At 45.0% G+C, this 22279-nt stretch overlaps 1 protein-coding gene across 11 annotated transcripts in view; it reads right to left on the bottom strand.

The window, feature by feature from the left end:
• PHACTR1 (phosphatase and actin regulator 1) overlaps window positions 1-22279 on the bottom strand; it is a 561465-nt gene that overhangs the window by 300875 nt on the left and 238311 nt on the right. Inside the window, exon 1 of one of the 11 annotated variants that reach the window (XM_021099759.1) lies at window positions 20153-22081. The exons of 8 other annotated variants lie outside the window; for them this stretch is intronic. The gene's annotated coding sequence lies outside the window, so the exon portion shown is untranslated. 2 more of the 11 variants (XM_021099765.1, XM_021099762.1) reach the window with 2 other exon arrangements.

Here is a 22279-nt window from a genome sequence, read left to right as displayed (position 1 = left end):
TAGGTGTGCTTTGCATATGGAAAAACTGAGATCCAGACAGCCTGATTTTAAGGTCACTTTAGCAGGTAATGGCAATAATGGAAAGATAAAATACATTTTGCCCCCAGGATTCTACTTGGAGAGTGAAACTTAAACCTAGTTAAGGACACAGGACGTTTTTCAACCAAAATACTACATTTAGCAGACGTCTGTCATGGGATTTGAAGACTAGAAGATGCCTCTAGTGATATGCTGACTGTAGGAGTTCAGGAAATTAAGAGGAGGACATATTCTGGGAAGGAAACAGGAGTCGCAGAAAAAGGTATTACTATTAGTCAAAGAAAGATGAGAATGTACAGGAAACTCTTCCTAAGAGCTAAAGCAACATCCTCAACCTCTTCAAGCCCCAAACTCTTATCATTCAATATTTTGAATGTATATTTAAAATATGGTAAGGTTTCCTATCTTTGGGAGAGCGAACCTGCTGAGCCCCAGACCCTTGGCTAATGATAGATAAACCCCTTTTTCTATACTGTGCTTTTGGTCAGTGGAGTCAAGATTATGCTCTTCATCTTCTGTTGTAATTCGATTCTTGACTTTGACAATTTCAGCTGTTGTCATAGGAAGTGAATCTAGAGCAAAAGAGATACCACAGCACCTTTCAAAAACAAGACCCTGGACTATTTAAAAAGTGCCTTATGAAGCCCACCACGGTCTTAAATGACACTGAAGTAGAGAAAGAATGCCTCAAAACAGTTTATAAGCATATAACTATGATTCTACATGTACTTTTGTTCTCATTTGTCCAAACATCCACATCCCTTTGTCCTGAGCTCTGAGGGACATATTACAGAAATCCTGTGATTTATTGACTAATAATAACACTTTCAAAGAAAGTAATTTTCTTAATGGCATTACATCAAGTCTGTTATTTATTCTATTCCTCTAAAGTTTCCAGAGACAAATTGGAGACAAATAATTAGTTATTATTTGATTCAAGGCTTGATTTTGATTGTCATGAATAAAGAGAAGGTTTGGAGTTTATGTTCAAGGTCAAAATATGAAAGATGGTGTTGATTTCAAGACTCCTTTCAAACAGGTGTTTTTTAGAGTGGGGATGTGGTAGGCAGAATAATGGCCCTCCAATGAGAGTCACATTCTAGTCCCCCAACCTGTGAGCATGTCATCTTAGGTAGAATGGACTTTGCAGATGTGATGAAATTAGGGCTCTTGAGGAGTTTCCACTGTGGCTCAGCAGTAATGAACCCAACTAGTATCCATGAGGATGTGGGTTCAATCCCTGGCCCCGCTCAGTGGGTTAAGGATCCGGTGTTGCCGCGAGTTGTGGTGTAGGTCGCAGATGAGGCTTGGATCTGGCATGGCTGTGGCTGCAGTGTAGGCTGGTGGCTACAGCTCTGCTTTGACCCCTAGCCTGGGAACTTCCATGTGTCATAGACGCAGCCCTAAAAAGACCAAAAAAAAAAAAAAAAAAAATTAGGGCTCTTGAGATGACAAGATTATCCTGGATGACCAAGATGGTAAGATTACTCAGATGAGCCAATGTAAGCATAAGGGGCCTTATAAGAGGGTAGCATGAGGGTCAAGTCAGAGAGGAAGAAGATGGGATTGCAGAAGCAGAAGTTGCAGTCGTCCCATTGCAAAGAAAGAACCAGGACTCAAGGAATGGGAATGGTCTCCAGGAGGTGGAAAAGGCAAGGAAATGAACTCTCCCCTGGCGCTTCTAGAAGGAACCAACCCTGCCTTCATCCCAGGGGGTTTGGAAAGCAAATATTTGTGTTGCTTTAAGCCACTAAATCTGTGGTAATTTGTTACGGCAGGAAATGAATACAAGGGGTATGTGATGAAAGTACGAATGCTGAGCAGTCTACCAAGCAGTTCAGCCCCGTGCTGGGCATCCTAACTCCCCCAGTCTCAGGGAAGCGGGGAAGAGTAGAAAAAGCGAAGCCTTAGATCAATTAGACATCCCTTGAGCTCCAGTCCTGGCTCTGCCATTTACTCTCTGTGTGCTTTGGGGCAAGGTATTTCATCTCCCTGAGCCCAAACTGTCTCACAGGTAGAGCAGAGGGTGTCTGCATTTCAGATCCAATCAATTATATCTCTATGGCAACAGCAAGAAATAGGCAGCTAGAGTAAACGTATGGTAGGCTGTACCTTTAAATGAGATGATATATATGAGGTGTCTATGCAGGGTTTATTACACAGCAGACGCTTGGCTGAGGCCAGTTCTCTTTACCCCACTGCACCGCAGTGGGTGTGGAAGACCCCACAGGGCGCTTTCTAAAAGGTGACTCTCCTTCATCAAGACCTTCCTGCCTCAACTGGGAAAACATCAAAACTTAGTGGGGTTTCTAAGATGCCTTTTGATTTTAACAGTATTATTGAGACATCATGTCCTTACCCCAAATCCACACATTGTAAGTGGGCATTTCAGTGACTGTTAGTATATTTACAGGGTTGTACAACCATCACCACCATCTAATTTTTGAACATTTCTGACATCCTAAAAAGAAAACAAGTGCCCATTTATCGTCACTCATTTTCATCCCAGCCCCACACAACTACTAGTCTATATTCCCTTAGATGGATTCCACAGGCGGGTGACATCACTCTTGCTTCAAGAAATTTCACTTTTTTTTCTTTCTTTGTTTTTTAGGGCTGCACCCAAGGCATATGGAGGTTCCCAAGCTAGGGGTCCAATCAGAGCTGCAGCCACCAGCCTACGCCATAGCCACGCCAGATCCGACCCCCATCTGTGACCTATACCACAGCTCACGGCAACACTGGATCCTCAACCCACTGAGTGAGGCCAGGGATCGAATCTGCGACCTTGTGGATCGTTGGATTTGTTTCTGCTGTGCCACAACGGGAACTCCAAAATTCCATGATTTAAGCAAGTAGACACCCGGGAACTCGTTGGCCACCACTTCAAAATTTTACACCAGCTTTTCTCAGAAATGAAAAACAGGCTCTGTTTTCTCAGTATTCCTGAAGAAAACTGGGTTTTATTGGTCAGAACTCCAGTCTTACAGGGAACTGAAATTGAAGGGATTCATTTTCACACCATCATTTTTCAAGAATGGACAAATGCAAATGCTTCTTCCTCACTCATCCTCCCCAATCTCCACTCCAAAAGTCTAGCCTCAGGGGTGAGAGAGCCCACTGTTCTAGAGATGAATAGATGGACCCAAAGTCCGGGGCTGAGGAGGGGGTGGGTGCTCAGCTCCTCAGTGCATGGAGCGTGGTTCCCAAAACCCCTTCCCACCTGCCAACCTACCTAGGTGTCTTCAGTAACCTGAGAGCCAGGTCCTTTTCATTTTGCTGACCTCAGGCTTCTAGGTGGTCTGTTATATTGTTGCTGGATGGGCCTGGCTAGAGTTGTCACAGCAGGAATGGGTTCCCTGGGATGAGGTTGGGCAGGAAGATTCTAACTGTGGCAGCGGGGATGTCCTAGGCTACAAGGTGGCCAAGCCCACGTTTGTGAGAAAATCTGAAGTCTAAGTACTGACAAGAACACAGGTGAAGTAGGCAAAGGGGCCAAGAGATGAGTTTCAGGCTCCAGAATACCAGGAGCGCCAGGCTAGAGCTGGGAGGAGATGTAGTCAGAGAAGAAACAAGTGAAAGGGATACCAGACTATTTCCTCCAGCCCTAGCCAGTTTGGACTGCTCTCCCGATACATGAATGCATTAAGTCAACCCCAAGGGCCAGGACAGAGCACAGAGGGGCCCCAAATAATGCGTGCACTGTACAGAGGATCAAGAAACATCTCTTCAAGGCTGTCGTCACCATGCCTGTTCTCATCCTACCATACAATTTTAATTCAGGGAGATTGAAGACAACTTTTGCAATGACCGTGTTTTTATCTTTCTTAGATTCATGCCTATGGCACATTTATATGGCATCCAAAATCTTAATTCTTAAACAAAATTTTTTTAAGGGCTGAACCCAAAGGATATGGAAGTTCCCAGGCCAGGGACTGAATCCCAGCCTTGGCTCACTGTGCCAAGCTGGGGATGGAACCTGTGCCTCCACAGCAACCAGAGCTACTACAGTCGGATTCTTAACCCACTGCACCACAGCAGGAACTCCCAAAATCTTAATTCTTTACAGCCTGTCATCATTATACTACTGGCAAAGAAAGGGAGGTGCGTTGGAGAAGAATAGCATTTGGATGGATTAATTTAACTTCTAGCATATGCTGGGCATTTAATTCCCCTTCTTTGGGGTTTAATATTTAAATAACTTGATACAGTTATTAGACAAACTGGGTCTGTAGCCACCTCCCAGGATAAACAGGGATACACCCTTTTTGACCTTGCCATAGTTGTGTGTGTGCGTGTGTTTTAATCAGAAATGAAGAGTGAACTTAAGAAGTAACTGCAACCGTTGGCTAATTATCAGGAGAACATTCAGCTTCAACTAGGCTAAAACTGAAATAATTGTATTTGGCAGGCATCCGCTAATGTTTAAGTGTGCACATTTAATTACCCAACCACAGATAGCACTTTCAGCTACTTCTGGGTGCACTTTGCAAGTGGCTCATCCAAAAAGGTCCATGGGGGTGCAGTTATAGTCAGAATCTGATGTTCCACAGAAGTAATATTATGTTTATTTTATGCTGGAGACAAGTGGACTGTAACATATGCTCTTGATATAGTTAAAGCAAATTTTTTTTCTCTTGAAGGTTTTTCTGGTGCGTGTGTGTAGGGTTCTAAATTCTGAAACATGTGTCTCATATAAGCATTTTGTTGTTGTTGTTGCTGGAGTGTCAATGTCGGTGGTACCTGTTGTTACATCTGTAGGTCACCAGTAAGAATAAATAGGGAGACTCCGTAGGGGAGAGACTACGAGGCAGGTTGCTAAATTCTCAGCACTGACTGTCCACCCTGCATTGTCAGCACATCAGAAATCTAAAGCATCTGGCTCTCTCTTTTATCAGCAACATAGTAATAGGCACTTAAGGCTCCTGTTAGAGAATGCAAGTATGAATTCACAGCAACCTGATACGCACCAAAGATTCGGGTGAGACATCTGACTTTGAGAGAGGCAGCCCAGACCTATTAACTCTGCTTTTCCAGGTCAGATCTTCTCATTGCTGGCTGTACACTAGGATTCACCTGGGGATGCTTTAAAAATACTTATGCCCACGCCCGCTCAGAACATTTGATTTTGAATTTTTTTTAAAGGCTCCCTGGGATCGTGAGTCACTATTCTAGAAACTTGCTTCTCTAAGTGTGGATCATGAACCATGCACATCTCCTGGAAGAAGGTTAGAATTGAAGTCCCTTGAGCCCCACTCCCGACCTGCTGTATTAGCATCTGTAAGGAGCGAGATTTCCAGGTGATTCTGATGCATTTGAAAGTTGGAGAACCCCTTTTTAAAAAGAAGGTCCCGTAAGCTCTGTTTTGCCAGATCATCATTAAAGCAGCACACCAGCAGACCTCTCTGGTCAAATGCCTTCACTGCGCTCCAGCTTCACGATTTGCCTGAAGAGCAGCAGAGTCCATTAGTTTGCATCAGAGATGGCGTCCCCATTGCACACCCAACATTCCTTAAGGAAGAACCCATGCGATAAAAGTTCTCTTACATCTTAATGACACCAGATGAATTCACCAGATCAATTTATTTATTTTTTTTTTTTTGCCTTTGCCTCCGCATTGAGGTTAAGCTAGGGTCGAATCGGAGCTGTAGCACCCCTACACCAGACCACACACATCCAGCCCGTCTGCACCTACCCCACACTCACGCACGCCGATCGTACCCACTGACAGCAGGCTCGACCCGCAACCTCATGTTCCTAGTCGATCATTACCACTGCGCCACGATGGAACTCCTCACCAGATCAATTTAGTTCCTACTTTTATAGAATTTGAAGGCCTGCAGACAGTCGAATGCATGAAAATCTCAAAAAAAATCTAAGTATTTTATACACTCTTGGCTTGGTGGTACTCTTATTTCATACCCTAAATCTTGGTGGGGGCCATAGAGTCACGGGATCATTCCAATAATTACGTAAACGCCTTCATTTCTTTTGCCATGAATAATGGCCCACAGGACTTTCAAGAGATATAGCATCCTTGTTAAACCATTGAAACCCACCCCCAAGTTACCGTTAGTGGATGCACCTGAACGGTCTCCACTTACACCTGGACTTTGATGCTCATCTCCCTGCCACTAAACTGCAAGTCAGAGGCGAGAACTGGGAAGGGTTGAGTAAGAGTTCCCCAAGTGAGGTCCCCTGTCCTGCAGCACCACCTGGGAACCTGTTATAAATACAAGTTGTCGGCTCACACCCAGAACCTCTAGGGGTGGAGCTCAGCAATATGCATTTTAACAAGACTCTCAGTGATTCTGATGTATGTATATAGTGGGTGTGAGGTGGGCTCAGAATTTTTCTGTCGAACAATTTCCCAGGTGAAGCTGATCAGGAAACTTACTTTTAAAAGAAACCACTGATGAAAAGCAAGGAGAGAGAAAGCCGCATAAACAGGATTTGCATTTACAGGCATTTAAGGCAGCTTTTTTAAAAACTGAGAAGTTTTGTTTATTTTTTAAAAACCTCAAAAATGAAGAGGAACCATGTTTTTCCTATTCCAGAGTCAATGGCTCCTTTGAAACTGTGGTTCCCTAAGCTCATTTACGAAAGGCTACCTTAGGTTGCTAAGGGCTAAAATCTAACACTGTGATTTCAGGAGAGAAGTTATCTCCTGGATTATCATTTAGCAAATGCAAATGGTGAAAGGGGTAAGATTTTCCATGAAAGAGAATGAGTCTGAGTGGAAATCCTGGAAGTCAGGGGACACCTTTCCTTGGGGTTATCCCCCTTGAAGGATTTTCTGTCATTCTGGTGAGTGGAGACACCACCCAGCACAGATTCTCTAAAAGCAACATGAAAGTCGGCGTTTTGGATTTGGTAATCTCCGTACCCCAGCCTCTGCCCCCACAATCAAATCTAGAACCTTGGCTCAGGCATCTGTTAGCTGTTGGCAAAACAGGGCTTCCTGTTTGCAAGATAATGTTTTAAAATGGCTCATAAAAGGTTTCTTGGACATAAGCAGCCCTCGCAAAGCAATATTTTGATGATTAAACTAGAAATAAATCAGAAACATATGGCGCTCATTTCCCTTGGGTTTGGCAAAACATACTTTGGACTTGAATCCATCCAGAATATTTGAAGGGTGGTTTCAAGTGTTTGTTGAATCAAACATGGCTTCACTTCCCCCAGTTCCCTTTCAGGCCCTGGCAGTTTAAGAACAGGACAAAGATTCCTGAAGGTTTCTTGTCTTTGCCTTGGTTCCTAAATTCCCAGATCTCTATACAAACGCAGAATGAGTTCACCTAAGAGTCACAGTCGACTGAGTATACAGGACAGCCAGCAGCACTGCAACTCTCTTTCTCTTTTGATTTCAGAATAGTTCAAGCAGTTTCTTTTTAATTTACAAAGGACAGGTTTCAGACTTGGCTTATTTCAAAGACCAGAAACTCCCTTGTAGGTGAACTCTTTCCCACTTACCTACAGAGATTCCAACTATCTGTTCGTGCAACCTCCGGCCTTTGAACTCCGTGGGCAGAAGTGTTTTGATGGAGTTCACAGCTCTGGAGGGCACCTTCCTTTTCTGTGTGGTCAGAAAGAGCACTCACCTCTGGACATCTCTCAGGGGCATTTTAGAAAGGAAGGAGGAGCCCAAGATTCTGATAGGCGTTTTGTTCCTATTATATATTATTAATTTTTTTTTTTTGGTCTTTTTAGGGCCACACCCGCAGCATATGGAGGTTCCCAGGCTAGGGGTCGAATCAGAGCTACAGCTGCCGGCCTACACAACAGCTCACAGCAATGCCGGATCCTTAACCCACTGAGCGAGGCCAGGGATCGAACCCACAATGTCATGGTTCCTAGTTGGATTCGTTTCCACTGTGCCACGATGAGAACTCCCCAACATATTTTTGAATTTAATGAATGGATCATGCCCTTTTTAGATGAAACACCCTCTGTTTTTGGTAACTCTTCCCTCCCCAGGCACAGCACTACTAGGAGTCGTGGCAATAATCTTTAATTCCCAAGTGCTAGGGGAATGTATAATTTCTTAATCTCTCAAGGACATAGGCAAATAAGTCTCACTGGTAGCGATTTGGGAAACTTAACGAGAGAGTTTACATCTTTTTTAAAAGTTCAAAGGAAATTGGAGTTCCCATCATGGCACAGTAGAAATGAATCTGACTAGGAACCATGAGGTTGTGGGTTCGATCCCTGGCCTCCCTCAGTGGGGTAAGGATCCAGTGTTTCCATGCGCTGTGCTGTAGGTCGCAGACAGGGCTCGGATCTGGTGTTGCTGTGACTGTGGTGTAGGCCAGCAGCTACAGCTCCACTTAGACCCTTAGCCTGGGAACATCCATATGCCATGGGTGGGGCCCTAAAAAGACCCCCACCAAAAAAAGACAAAAGTTCAAAGGAAATTGATCTAAGATGAAATGCAAAACAAGGACCATGTTATTTTATGCCAAGTTATTCAAATCTAGTACACAAATAGCATAATCACGTTTCCTCTATTAATGAAAACATCTGTAAATAAACCATAACTCTATTAATGTGAGATGCAAGAATGATTAGGAGAATAATTCTTTTTAAAATTGAGGTATAATTGACTTACGATATTATATTAGCTTCACGTGTACACCATAGTGATTCAATACTTTTATACATTACAAAATAATCACCACAATAGGTCTTGTTACAATCTGTCACCACGTAAAGTTATTACAATGTCATTGGCTATATTCCCTGTGCTGTACATTTCATCCTCATGACTTATTTTGTAACTGGGAATCGGTACCTCTTACTTTCCTCACCGATTTCATTCATTGTTCCATGCCTTGCCCCTTCTAGCAACTCCAAGTTTGTTCTCTGCATCTATGAGCCTGTTTCTGTTTGGGATGTTTTAATTGTCTTTTAGATTTCACACATAAGTGAAATGATAGGATATTTATCTTTCTCTGACTTTACATAGCATAAGTGGCATACATAAAGATGGCATGATTCCATTCTTTTTTAGGGCAGAGTAATATTCAGAAAATCTTTTTTTTTTTTGGCTGTTCCCACAGCATGTGGAACTTCCCAGGCCAGGGATCGACCCAAACCACAGCAGTGACAACACCAGATCCTTAATCCACTGAGCCACCAAGGAACTCCTCAGAGAATAATTCTTCTTAAGCAACATGTATTACATTCTAGGAACCCTTGAAATGTTCAAACTGTGTTTTTTTTTTTCAAATTAAATAGCACAACATAGCATAGTGTAAAGTGTCCAACTTCTGCAGCCACCAAATAACTTTTACCCCTTTGCAACATTTAAAAAAAAAACCTAAAAGCTAAGAGAAAAACAGCATTCTTGTAGGACAGACAAATTTGAACAAAAACATGAAAGTAGGAAAATAAGCAGGGTAGAGAGAGAATTTTGGATAAAAATAAAATTAAAAAGAAGAAACCAGGAGTTCCCCTTGTGGTGCAGTGGTTAACGAATCCAACTAGAAACCATGAGGTTGCGGGTTTGATCCCTGGCCTTGCCAGTGGGTTAAGGATCCGGCGTTGCTGTGAGCTGTGGTGTAGGTCGCAGACTCGGCTCGGATCCCACGTTGCTGTGGCTGTGGTGTAGGCTGGTGGCTACAGCTCTGATTGGACCCCTAGTCTGGGAACCTCCATATGCCGCGGGTGTGGCCCTAGAAAAGACAAAAAGACAAAAAAAAAAAGAAGAAGAAGAAGAAGAAACTAGAGAACAATATAGGATGTCATTAATGCTTCTTCTCCAAGATGTCAAACTCCAACATTTTTCTGGTATTACAACCTCCAGGGTCACTCTGCCTCGGTTGGAATTCCCTGTTCTGTTGTTCCTAAGCAGGCTGTCCTTGAACCTTTGACTTGCCCTCTTTGAGCCTCACCCTCCTCATCGGTGAGATGGACATAATGGTTCCCGCCTTATATAGGCTGTTGTGAGAATTAAATGAGATCATTTAGTCAGAGTCTTTTAATGATACCTGGAATATAGTGAGTGCTCAAAAAACAATGGGCATTTCTGTTCTCAGGTCCCAGTCCTTAATCCCGGTTGAACCTGTCACTCACCTTCCCTGTAACGTTGCACCCTCAGACCCTCCTGCTTCCCATAGGTTATCACCTCCACCTGACTTCAGACACCTCCCAGGTTACTTCCTCCCATTGCCCTCCACGTGCAATCAGCGTCAACTCCTCTTGATGATACTTCTTAAGCCGTTTGTAATTTACCTCCTCCTGTCCATTCTTACTGCGGCCACCTGGTCCAGACCCTTGTTACGGCATCACAAATGTTGATCATCATGCTATGACATTTCAATCGGGCAGACTGGGTTTGTGCCTGCTGTGTGGCCTCAGACAAGGTCCTTATCTCTCCCAATCCAGTTGACATCTCTGTGGACAGGAAATTCCCAGCATATTCTTCTTTTCCCCCCTTTTTAGGGCCTCACCCATGGGATACGGACGTTCCCAGGCTAGGGGTCTAGTTAGAGCTGCAGCTGCCAGCCGACACCACAGCCACAGCAACTTGGGATCTGAGCCACGACTGCAAGCTACACCACAGCTCATGGCAATGCTGGATCCTTAACGCACTGAGCATAGTCAGGGATCAAACCCGCATTCTCATGGATACTATTCGGGTTCATTACCACTGAGCCACAATGGGACCTCTGATTCCCAGTGTAGTCTTGATATTCACAGCAGCCTTGCTCTATGAAGACACTGTGAATGCTGAATTAGTGAACACTGACCCACTGTTCCTAGGGGAAGTAGAGGGTTAGGTTCCTGCGAGCCTCTTGGCACAATGTTGTCATCAACAGATTAATTTCCTCCTCGTCCTATGTGTGTTTCTGTTTAAAGATATCTTATTTAGTATATGTTGTTGATTCATTACCCTTTAAATCATGGCAACAGCACTATTTTGTGCCTGAACAAAGTGTATCTAACACACATATCTTCTCCACAAAACACTTAGAAACCTTCTTGCACTTCGGAACACTAGGTAGCACTTCGGCACTGTATCTGGGGTCCATTTTAAATAGCAAGATTGCCAACAAAAAGCAAAATAAAAAGTGAAAAGCCTAAGACTAAATAGACCACAAAAATGACACTGGTTGACAGAGCTGAGACAAGAAGGCAGCACATCATTTTATTTAACTTCTTTACTTGTAGGGCAGCTCTGCCCTTGTCCATGGAAGACTGGAAAAGGATCCTGGGTATTCATTGTGGGGTTGCAAATAAATGTTCATGTATGCACAAATTTGCAAATACAGAGTCTGTGTATAAGGAGGATTGACTGTATTTGCACCCGCCTTGAGGACTGCTGGGCAGATTAAAGGAGATACTCTCAAGAAAATGCTCAGCAACTACGAGGCACTCAATAAGTGAGAGCTATTTCTTATCATTATCATCATTGTTAACCACTGCCTGTGTTCACTACTGTAACAGCATTGTTCATGACAGGTGCAATCACCATTTCTCTCCACTCACCGTGCCCCCCCCCCACATCATTTTAAGCTCCAACAATGTCATCCTCTGCTTAATATTTGAGTTTTTTCTCATGTTTCTACAACTGGTCTTTACTCCAATAGAACTGGCTTGGCCACCTTGCCTCAGGTACAGTGAAGGTGTGCCTTCTATGATTTTGCTTCCCCCAGAGCTCACGCCCTCCTCTCTGAAAGGGCTGTTGCCTGCCTCCCACTTCTTGTCTCCCCACCTGCCCCTCCTCCCGCTTCACACTGAAATATACCGAATCCAGTTCTCAGGACTCTTGTTAGAAACATTTCTAAAGTCCTTTATTTCTCTAAATAGATAGAAGCAGTTCTAATCCATCTTTTCCTATCCCGCCACACGCGCCCCCTGCACAACGCCTTGTCTTTAGGTGCAGTGATAGTAAGTGCTTACTGATTAAATACAATAACAGCAACAACAACAAACCCCCCCAAGGTAGTTATTTTTCATCTTGAGCTTTATCAAGCACATTTTAATTTGAGAAATTGTATACATGGACAAACCAACTTAAATAAGTGTTCCTCATCTATGTTCCTAATTTATATGAGAGCCAAAGGGCACCAATTCTGGTTTTCTTTTTTCTTTTTCTTTTTTTCTTTTAGGCCTCCCTGTAGCATATGAAGTTCCCGGGCCAGGGATCCAAGTCACAGTTGCAACCTACACTGAAGATGTGGCAACATCGGATCGGTAACGCACTGCGCCAAGCCAGGGATGGAACCTGTCCCAGGACTCCAGAGATGCCACCCATCTCATGCGCTGCAATAGGAACGCCAATACTGGTTTTCTAAAAGTCTGCTGGCTTGTTTCAAACTCTGCGTCCTTCTCCTTTTCAGCCTTTAGGTCCTTTATCTGGAAGTCATGAACCTTACAATTAGGGTTAACTAAAACAGGCACTGAGAGATGCTGAATTACACCATAGCTCCTTTCAAGAGCTCCTTTCTCCAAACCCAAACAGAGCACTTGACACTGGGAGGGAACAGAGCATGCAAACAGCATGAAGGTGGGGCAACCTGATTTAGCGCCTTAACCCATTACTGACTCCGTCTCTGCCGTGGATTCTGGGAAAAGGGGAAAGAAAGCTGTCTCCTAGGAATTGAGTATGTTATTGCTTGTACTGAAACAGAACCCGGAAGGATCAGGAGGTATGATCATGACCTTATGGGACTAATTCTTTCCTCTTGGACCCTGGGAACCCCTTATAGGTGAAGAAAAAGGACACGGCGGTCTGCTTTGCAGGTTCCTGATTATATTCCTGCTTTGCAGGTTCCTTTGTTCCTCCCAGTCTAATTTTTCACCGCCATCCTTTGTTTCAAAAGGAAAATCAAGGTACATGCCTTGCTGGCAGGATGTCCCCACGTGTCCGGTGTGGACTTCGCATCATACAGGGCCTGACATGTGCCCAAGCAGAGCATGCAGATGGTCCAGCTCAAGGGAGAGCGGCGATGGGGGAGGGGGAGAGAAGGAGGGAGGGGCAGGCCCACACTTATCAGTCCGCACCCGCAAATCACCTGCCCCTCCCCCGACGTCCCTTTCTCCCTTACGCCTTTTCTATTCTTTCCTTTGGAGGGCTGTGCCCATGGCCTGTGGAAGTCCCCAGGCTAGGGGTCAAATTGGAGCTACAGCTGCCAGCCTACACCACAGCCAGAGCTACACTGGACCCAAGCCGCATCTGCGACCTACACCACAGTTCATGGCCACACTGGATTAACCCATTGAGAGAGGCCAGAGATCGAACCCTCATCCTCATGGATGTTAGTCAGGTTCTTAACCCACTGAGCCACCATGGGAACTCCCCCTTCATGCCTCTTCATGCCTGTGAATTGAGAACAGGCAGCAGTCAGCTCCCCTCACCTCCCATATTTGCAGGGAGCCCCCCGGGCCCCATATCTCTTTCCCTGAAATCAAGGATCTGAAATTTAGAAAGCAAGTCATGTGTACACAGCACTTGCAAATCATTTTCTTCTCTACTCACAAGTTCTGTCTGGGGAAATGAATAAAAAGGTGCATGTGTATACATGTGTGTGCATGTGTGTGTATTTCAGGCAACCAGGTCACTGGACATCATGGGTCCTAATGAAAGGGAACTGGGAAAGTTGGGGACGGACTCGGAAATAGTGCAAAGTATGCGTGACCACACCAAACAGGAACCCAGAGGCTGGGCTCCATCCTTGACGTCCGTTACGGGACAGAATATTGAAAGAAGTGGGAAGGTGGCCAATGCAATGCCAGAATCTTTTTGACCCCAACGGGGCATCTAATCTCAAACAATGTTAAATCCTCTAAGAACACCTGTCCCTGTAGATAGGCAACCTTCCTAGGGACAGTCTGCTAGTTCTTTGACAGAACGTCTAAACGGAAGCAAGCAACGTGAAATCCTCACGTTCCCCCTTCGTTGACATATGCCAGGAAGTCAAGCGTTTCTTCACAGTTTGGGGCCAGGAGCAACGTGGCATGGTGTGCCTACAGCCATTTGGAGATGTTGTCCTTTATTTATTTACTTATTTGAATGAGACCACAGTTGATGATTTTTTTTCTAATATAAACTACTTGTTATGAAATCCCTAGAAGGAAAAATTGCTAGCAGAAAACACAAAATTATTTCTGGAAGATAATTTTTTTTACTTTTAAAATACCTCTAGCAACAGGTACATGGCACATTATTCTGAGAAACTTTATGAACGTCAGTATTTCTAGTTATTAAACTAACATGTTAAGTTGTTTGTATATACATGTTAAGCTGACATGTAAATTCTTTCCTATCAAAAATTCAGAAATCCGTGCGACTTGATTTTTCAGTCCCTTTGTTCTTTCCTCAGGTGGCTACTAGGTCCTCTTTGATAATCATAATTGTATTTTAAAGCTTTCAAACCTCCAACTTGGACAATCATAGTTTTATTAATTTTTTATTATTATTTTTTTATTTTTAGATAATGATTTATATTTTTTCCTTTAGAGAGATACTATTTTCTCTTATAAACATGATAAATTCCTGCAATAGGAATATACCTTTTAATTGATAGGTGCTAGGGGACGAATTGTGGTTCCCTCTAAATTCATGTGTCGAAGACTTAGACCCCGGACCTCAGAATGTGACTGGATTTGGAAATAGGGCCTAAAAGAGGTGAGCAAGGTTAAATGGGATCCTGTGGGTAAGGTCCAATCTAATAGGACCAGAGTCCTTAGAAGAAGAGAAGACACCAGGGATGTGTGCCCACAGAGGAGAGGCCAGGTGAGGGCACAGCGAGAAGGCGTCCCTCCTCAGGCCAAGGGGAAAGGCCTCCGCAGAAATCAGCTCTGCCACCATCTTGATCTTGCACTTCCAGCCTCCAGCAGTCAGGGGTATTTTGTTATGGAAGCTCTAGCAACGAATATGATTGGTGATTCGTTCATTAGCTCTGGATCATCCAAAATGGTTTTTTTCTGCATTATTAAGAAGATGATGTTTCTTTTTTCTTTTTTTGGTTTTTTAGGGCCACTCCCTCAGCATATGGAAGTTCCCAGGCCATGGGTCGAATCAGAGCTGCAGCTGCCGGCCTGCACCACAGCCACAGCCACGCCAGATCTGAGCTGAGTTTTCGACCTACACCACAGCTCGTGGCAGCACTGGATCCTTTAACCCACTGAGTGAGGCCAGGGATCAAACCTGTATCCTCATGGATACTAGTTGGATTCTTAACCTTCTGAGCCACAACAGGAGATCCAAAAAATTTTGTTTCTTAATGACATATATAGTCTTTCTCTTTTGGTCAATTTTCATTAAACCTAAATAGTTACGAATACCTTTCTGATGGGCCCAGGTGGAGTTCAAGCTCCTGGCATAGGTGAAGGGAATATTCTAGAACCCCACTCGTCTCTTCAGTGTGGTCTGTCTGTCTTCCTTCCTTCCTTCCTTCCTTCCTTCCTTCCTTCTTTCCTAGGGCTGCCCCTGTGGCATAGGGAAGTTCCGAGGCTAGGGGTCAAATCAGAGCCATAGCCACAGCAACATGGGATCCAAACTGCATCTGTGACCTACACCACAGCTTGTGGCAACGGCAGATCCTTAACCCACTGAGCGAGGCCGAGGATCTAACCCACAACCCCATGGTTCATTTTCGCTGTGCCGCAACGGGAACTCCTGAGGCTTTTAATCCCACTTTCTCTACTGTTTTTCCCCTGTTTCACCCTTTCTCCCCCTTTGCCTTAGCATTATAATATCTCCAAGTCTGAGGTGTTTTTATATTTCAAAATTTGCTGTGTTATTTTTGAATCTAGCATCTTATTTTTCTGAATTCTACTGGATTTTTTTTCTATGTCTCAATTTTAGACTTTGAGTTTTGTGGTAGTTTTCTTAGAAGTCCTTTTATGCTATTCTTCACTCTGCCATTTGATGACCAATCCCAGGTGGGATTTTTTTATTTAGTTAGTTTCCTTGGGAAGCCCAAGCCATACCTGGAAGACATGTGATGAAATCTTTTAACCCCTTCCTTGTATCAGTGGATTATGAATTTTACAGGAGGAGTTCCCATCACGGCTCAGTGAAAATGAACCCAACTAGTATCCAGGAGGTTGCGGATTCGCTCCCTGGCCTTGCCCAGTGGGTTAAGGATCTGGCGTTGCCCTGAGCTGTGGTGTAGGTTACAGACATGGCTCAGATTCCGAATTGTTGTAGCTGTGGGGTAGGCCAGCAGCTGCAGCCCCCCTAGCCTGGGAACTTCCATATGCGGCACCTGTAGCCCTAAAATATAAATAAGTAAATAATAACTTTTACAGGAAACTGACTACCCATAGAACGCAAAAGAAAAGGCCTTTTGACATCTTCACCCTTTAGGTTAATTATAGGACCTTCTTTGGACTTTATAATATATGATGGGGAGTTTGCCTATGGCAGGCATCAAACCCCCATGTTAGGAGTCTATAAAGAGAAAATAGAAACAGTCTTTGAGGGATTGGACAAGAGTACCAGGTTCTGTGTTGTCCCCAGGAGAAGGGCCTTGGAACTGGGTCTTCATGGTCATTACCGCCCCATGGGCATGAGCTGGCCAAGTAGTAGACACCTGTAGGGGCTTTGCACTCAACAAGTTCAGGAGGAGAAAAGGGCAGAGAAAACAGCAGGGCTGCAGCAGGGAAAACCAAGCCTGTGGCACCAAACTACTTCCCTGGGAAAGGCTCCGAGGCTCTCCAGAGACAGAGGATACTTTGCCCTTGTTAGACCAGCCCTGATGTGGAGCCCCGGCAGGACCGTCAGGAATGGCGTGATCCAGGGGGCAGGCACGGAGTCTGGAGACGAATGTTCCCCGTCTGATGATGTCACTTATGTCCTGCGTGACTTGACTGCTTCAAGAGATTCTTCTGGGCAACACAGGGGGATAACAATGCCTCTCCTATGTGACTAATGAACATATATGACTTAATTAACAGGCTAAGGACTTATTTCCAGAACGTCGTGAGGATCACAGATGGTGATCTAAGATTGTACAACATACTACTCAGCCATAAAAAAAGAACAAAATAATGCCATTTGCAGCAACACGGATGGAACTAGAGACTCTCCTGCTAAGTGAAGTAAGTCAGAAAGAGAAAGACAAATACCACATGATATCACTTATATCTGGAATCTAATAGATGGCACAAATGAACCTTTCCACAGAAAAGAAAATCATGGACTTGGAGAATAGATTTGTGGTTGCCAAGGGGGAGGGGGAGGGAGTGGGATGGACTGGGAATTTGGGGTTAATAGATGCAAAGTATTGCATTCAGAATGGATAGGCAGTGAGATCCTGCTGTCTAGCACTGGGAACTATATCTAGTCACTTATGATGGCGCATGATAATGGGAGAAAAAAGAATGTATACATGTATGTGTGACTGGGTCACCATGGTATACAGTAAAAAATTGACAGAACACTGTAAACGAGCTGTAATGGAAAAAAATCATTAATTAAAAAAAGTTTGCACAACATATTCTTTGCTCGCTGGCATATATTAAGAGGTACCATAAATGATACAATAGTAAGAGCAGATACCACTTATTAGACACGAACTGTGCCAGATGCTGTACTAGGTGCTACTCTAGTCTCGTCACACATAATTTTATTTACTCCCATACAACCTCCGAGATAAGTCCTGTCATTGTCCAGTTTTACAGGGGAAGAAATTGAGCCTTGGGCAAGCCAAGAACCACCGCTCCCTACCCCTACCCCAGGGTCACTCACTGAACAGGTGGCAGGATTGGAAGGCAAACCCAAGTCTGAACACAAAAAACTTATGCTTTTCACCAAAGCATCTATATTTCTATATTTCTATTCAATCTTCTTTTCTTTCTTCCTCCCTTCCTTCCTTTTGCTTCTTAGGGCCACACTCGCGGCACATGGAAGTTCCCTGGCTAGGGATCGAATCGTAGCTGCAGCTGCCAGCCTATGCCACAGTTATGCAGGGTCCGAGCAGCGTCTTCAACCTACGCCACAGCTCACAGCAACTTCAGATCCTTAACCCAGTGAGCAGGGCTGGGGCTCGAACCCACCTCCTCATGGATACTAGTTGGGCTCGTAACACGCTGAGCCACATCGGGAACTCCCAGGATTGGATCTTCAGGAGCTTTCTATTTTACACCCTCTGACCCGGGGTTCCATAAGCTACTTAACTGTCCCAGAAATGGATCTCTAAACTGCAACTTGGCTCTGAACTGCATTTCCCAAACTGTCCCTTGCACTGAAAGTAACAGCAATATTCTTGGGAAAGACCACAAGTGCTGGTTCGTGGTGTGAAAACATGGGCACCACAAGTTGGCAAATTACCACATTTTCAAGACTTAGCAAGAAAGTGCACTCCATCCCAAAACTATTCAGAGCATCAAGTTCTCTTCTGTGATTTGGAAGCCACTGATGGACCTTGTGGTGTCTTGTGAATTTCCACCCTCATTATATTATTGAAGGGCAGAAATGCAGGTTTCCAGCAAGTTTCAACCAACAGACATCTGGCTAAAAGGAACTTACTGTGCTGACTCTCATGATTTAAGCAGTGCTTTCTTGAGGGACTTCCATGGCTTGCAAAAAAAACTGTTTTCTTCTATTATGAATATTTATAATATTGTCCATCAATATTTCAAACATGGGCTTTAATTAGAAACCTCACCATGCTGTGCCTTTTGGCTTTGTTGTCGATGTTTAGGTTTGTTGAGCATCAGAGGATGGGAGGGTGCAGGGAAATTTAGCAATTAAGTCTTTTCAATTCCCAGATGTGGTCCATGATCTCAAAAATGTACGAACCACTGATTCAAGATCACTTTTATTCTAGTACCTAAATATCCTGTCACGGTAAAAAACTATCACTCTAAAGAGCTGTTTGCATCCGACACATTCAAATCCCACAACCTGCCCCAAAAGGCGAGGAGGCTGGAGAAAGGGGGAAGGGCAGCATAAACTTGAAAAACATCTTTGCAGACATCATTCTGCGCACATTTCCCCTGTGGTTCTATCATCACATTTTGTTCAGAGCACCTCCTGTGGCCGCAAAGAAGAGCAATTCGAAATGAGCCCTTCCCAACTCACGCCTTGCCTATTTCTCAGGTTCTCTACGAGTCAATAAAAAACCAACCACAAAAAGAGAATCCACGGTAGCATTTCTTATTCATGCCCGGTGAGCTGTTATCAGTTCTCTTATTGATTTGTATCTCCATGCTGCAAACTCAAAATGCCACAGCCCGAGATGGGGTCCCACCAAACCCATTCCTTTACCCAGCCTTTCATCTTCCCAGGCATCTTTCTTTCCGATCCTTGACAACTTCTCCCTGTGCCCACCTTCCAGGAATTAACAACTGCCCTTTTGATTTTTCCTTTCCTGTCTCTTTAAGTCAGGAAGTTTCTGAGGTTCCTCAGCCGCCTGCTGCCTCCGCAGGCGTCCAGGACTCCCAGCTAGTCTCCTCGGCGGCGAGATTTGCAATTGAATCTCACAGCAATTGAAAACCAGCACCAGTTTCCCAATTGATCTCGGACTCCCAGGCATCCAGGAGAGAGTACCAGTGAGTCCCAAGGCATCCAGTCAACCACGTCTGAGGACCGAAAAACCCAATCCATTGGCATCAGCAGCTCCCCAAAGGGAAAAGTCCCTAAACTGAACAAAACCCTGAACCAATACAAAAATCTTACGAACACACAAAGAGCAATGAAAAAGATTTTGGACTCAAAATCATGCCTACCTCACCGATTTCCCAAAGCTCTGCCTTGACTCCCCAGGAGCTGCGCTTTCTTAGCCTGAGCAACAGTCGCAAGTGTCAGGCTCTGAAATACACATGCTACCCACACCCAGACAGCCTTGTGGTGCCAGGCAGCCCCTTCTCCTTCCTTCCCAGTCCCAGGCCAATTCCGGACCACTGCCCAGCTTCCCTGCAGGATGGAACTGGGGAAGGGAAGGGCACAGACAGGAATTGGGAATCGATTCAACTCATGGTGGACTGGGTGGCCACCCATCCAGGCGGGAACAGTCCATCTTATCCCCTTCCTACCCTTAAAATGCCTCCACGGATGGTTTCTCCAGCCTCGCTCAGATCTGGGGACAAGTTGGCTGAGCTCCTCCTGGCGTTCCCCACTCGCACCCAGACCCCCTCCAGCAGCGGGATAGCTTCTTACCTTCACAAAGCCCCGGTTCTTAAAAGCCTGGCTGGAGTCTCCAAGGAGTCCTGCGTTTTCCTGGACATGGGAAGCAACCCGTCTCAGGAACAGGGCACATTTCGAAATGAAACAGAAAGTAACCCGGTGATCCGGACCAGACCCCCGACCCCGGTGGGGCTCTCCGCAGCCTCCGGGTGTCCTGGGACTCAGCCAGCCTGCCCAGCTGTTTCAGCCTGGGGAGAATTCAGAGGAAGCTGCAGCTTGGAAGTCTGAACCTCACAGCCTAGGCTTTGCTTTTTTTTTTTTTCTTTTCTTTTTTCTTTTTTTTTTAAAGAGTATTTGTTGAGCTTTTTAACATGCAGTTTGTCTCTTTCTGCAGGGAATTACACAGGGAGCCTGTCACCTGACTCACAGCAGTTCCATTATATAATTCAAACCATGCTATGTGAGTTGAGATCAGAAAACCACACTCCCCTTCCCCCAATCTCCTTCCCCCTCTTCCCCTCCCCGTCCCCCTGCCCAGAGGAGGGAGAGACGCTCAAAAACACCAAATGATGATAATTAACCTTTCTTGAAACTTCGGTGGAGCTGCTGCATTTTTGCAAGGTATTTTTATTTCTCTTTGGTAAAAGCCTTCTTGGGTAGAGGATCTCCCAAATGCCAAGGCTGAATGAGCAGGGATTTCTCAAGATGTAACTGTAGCAGTTTCCTTGATTTTCATTCAGGGTGGCTGTTTGTAGATTAGATAAATCAGGGAACGGCTTTGCAAATGACAGCGCATCATCAGTTGGAAAGCTTCCCGTAGATTTATAACACCTGTGCGAATGGACTCCTGGAAACGTGTATTGCTTTAGCCACAAAATCTAAGTTCCCTGAAATGTCAAGGGGGTAGATTGGGCTCAGGGGTCTTTAGCCAACCCCCTGCCCTGCCCTTGATCATCATGCCCCACCCCCGGCTCCAGCCACCTCAAATAAGCACAACCTTGGACTGAAAACTGCACGCTTGCTACACAAATACCTAGTGGCCAAACCCCAGCCTCCACTATCGACCATCTCAAAATCCTTAAGGCCAATGAATCTGGCTATTCTGAAGTCAGCACTGTCTTGAGTGAAGGAAATAAAAGTCACTTTCAGTCTGTCCCAGTTTCCCTTTCTTCGCATCTGTCACCTCTGTTCAGATGCTATATATTGAGGGGCAAGTGTGTTAAAACAGGATTGACCCAGGAAGGGGAAGATCTTTGAGAAGTTTAGGGTGCATAAGTGAGCACGACACTGAAAGCATCATGACATGATTGACATAAAAAAATGCCCACCTGTTTGCTTTTTCCTTATCAAGGCAGCCGGGAGGTACGGGCTCTGGGCTCCCAGGCTTCTCCAGCCCGTGGAGATTGGGTATTGAGGAAGGAAAACACTCCAAAAGGACTGGTTGTTAAGGTCTAGGGAACAAACGCGAACATCGGTCACCTCCTTTTGGTTTTTCCCAGGCTGACCTCTTTTCTCCCGTCTCCGCGGAAGATAACTACCTTGTCCTTGCCAGCCTCTAGCCCTGCACCTGCAGCAGAGGCCGTTGCTGTGTTCCACTGGGTGACGCCAGGCTGATGCTGTGCCCTGAGAATCCCTTGCAGAATATTTTGTAACTCTCTCGCCACAGAACCCTCTGAAGTGGGCACAGAATAATTATTATTCTCCTTATTTGAGACCCAGAGAAGCCAGGGACTTTGGTGGAAATTAGAAGTCGAGATTCCTCTTCTCAGAGCTCTGTTTTGCAAAGGAAGACCCAAATACGCCTGGTGGGGGAAGCCCATCCCTGTGTAAACCCGAATGACAGATTGGGATGTTTGTGTACGCCTCCCTCTCCACGTGTGGTAAACACAATGTGGTGTGGCTGTTGCTATGGTAACCCCCCCCTTTTTTGTCTTTTTGCCATTTCTTGGGCCGCTCCCACGGCATATGGAGGTTCCCAGGCTAGGGGTCGAGTCGGGGCTGTAGCCGCCGGCCTACATCAGAGCCACAGCAACTCGGGATCCGAGCTGCATCTGCAACCTACACCACAGCTCACGGCAACGCTGGATCCTTAACCCACTGAGCAAGGGCAGGGATCGAACCTGCAACCTCATAGTTCCTCGTCGGATTCGTTAACCACTG

This window comes from Sus scrofa, chromosome 7, assembly GCF_000003025.6.
Source record: "Sus scrofa isolate TJ Tabasco breed Duroc chromosome 7, Sscrofa11.1, whole genome shotgun sequence".
Classification (NCBI taxonomy): Eukaryota; Metazoa; Chordata; class Mammalia; order Artiodactyla; family Suidae; genus Sus; species Sus scrofa.
Note: the sequence above shows the minus strand (reverse complement) of the source record. Positions and strands in the feature narration are given on the sequence as shown.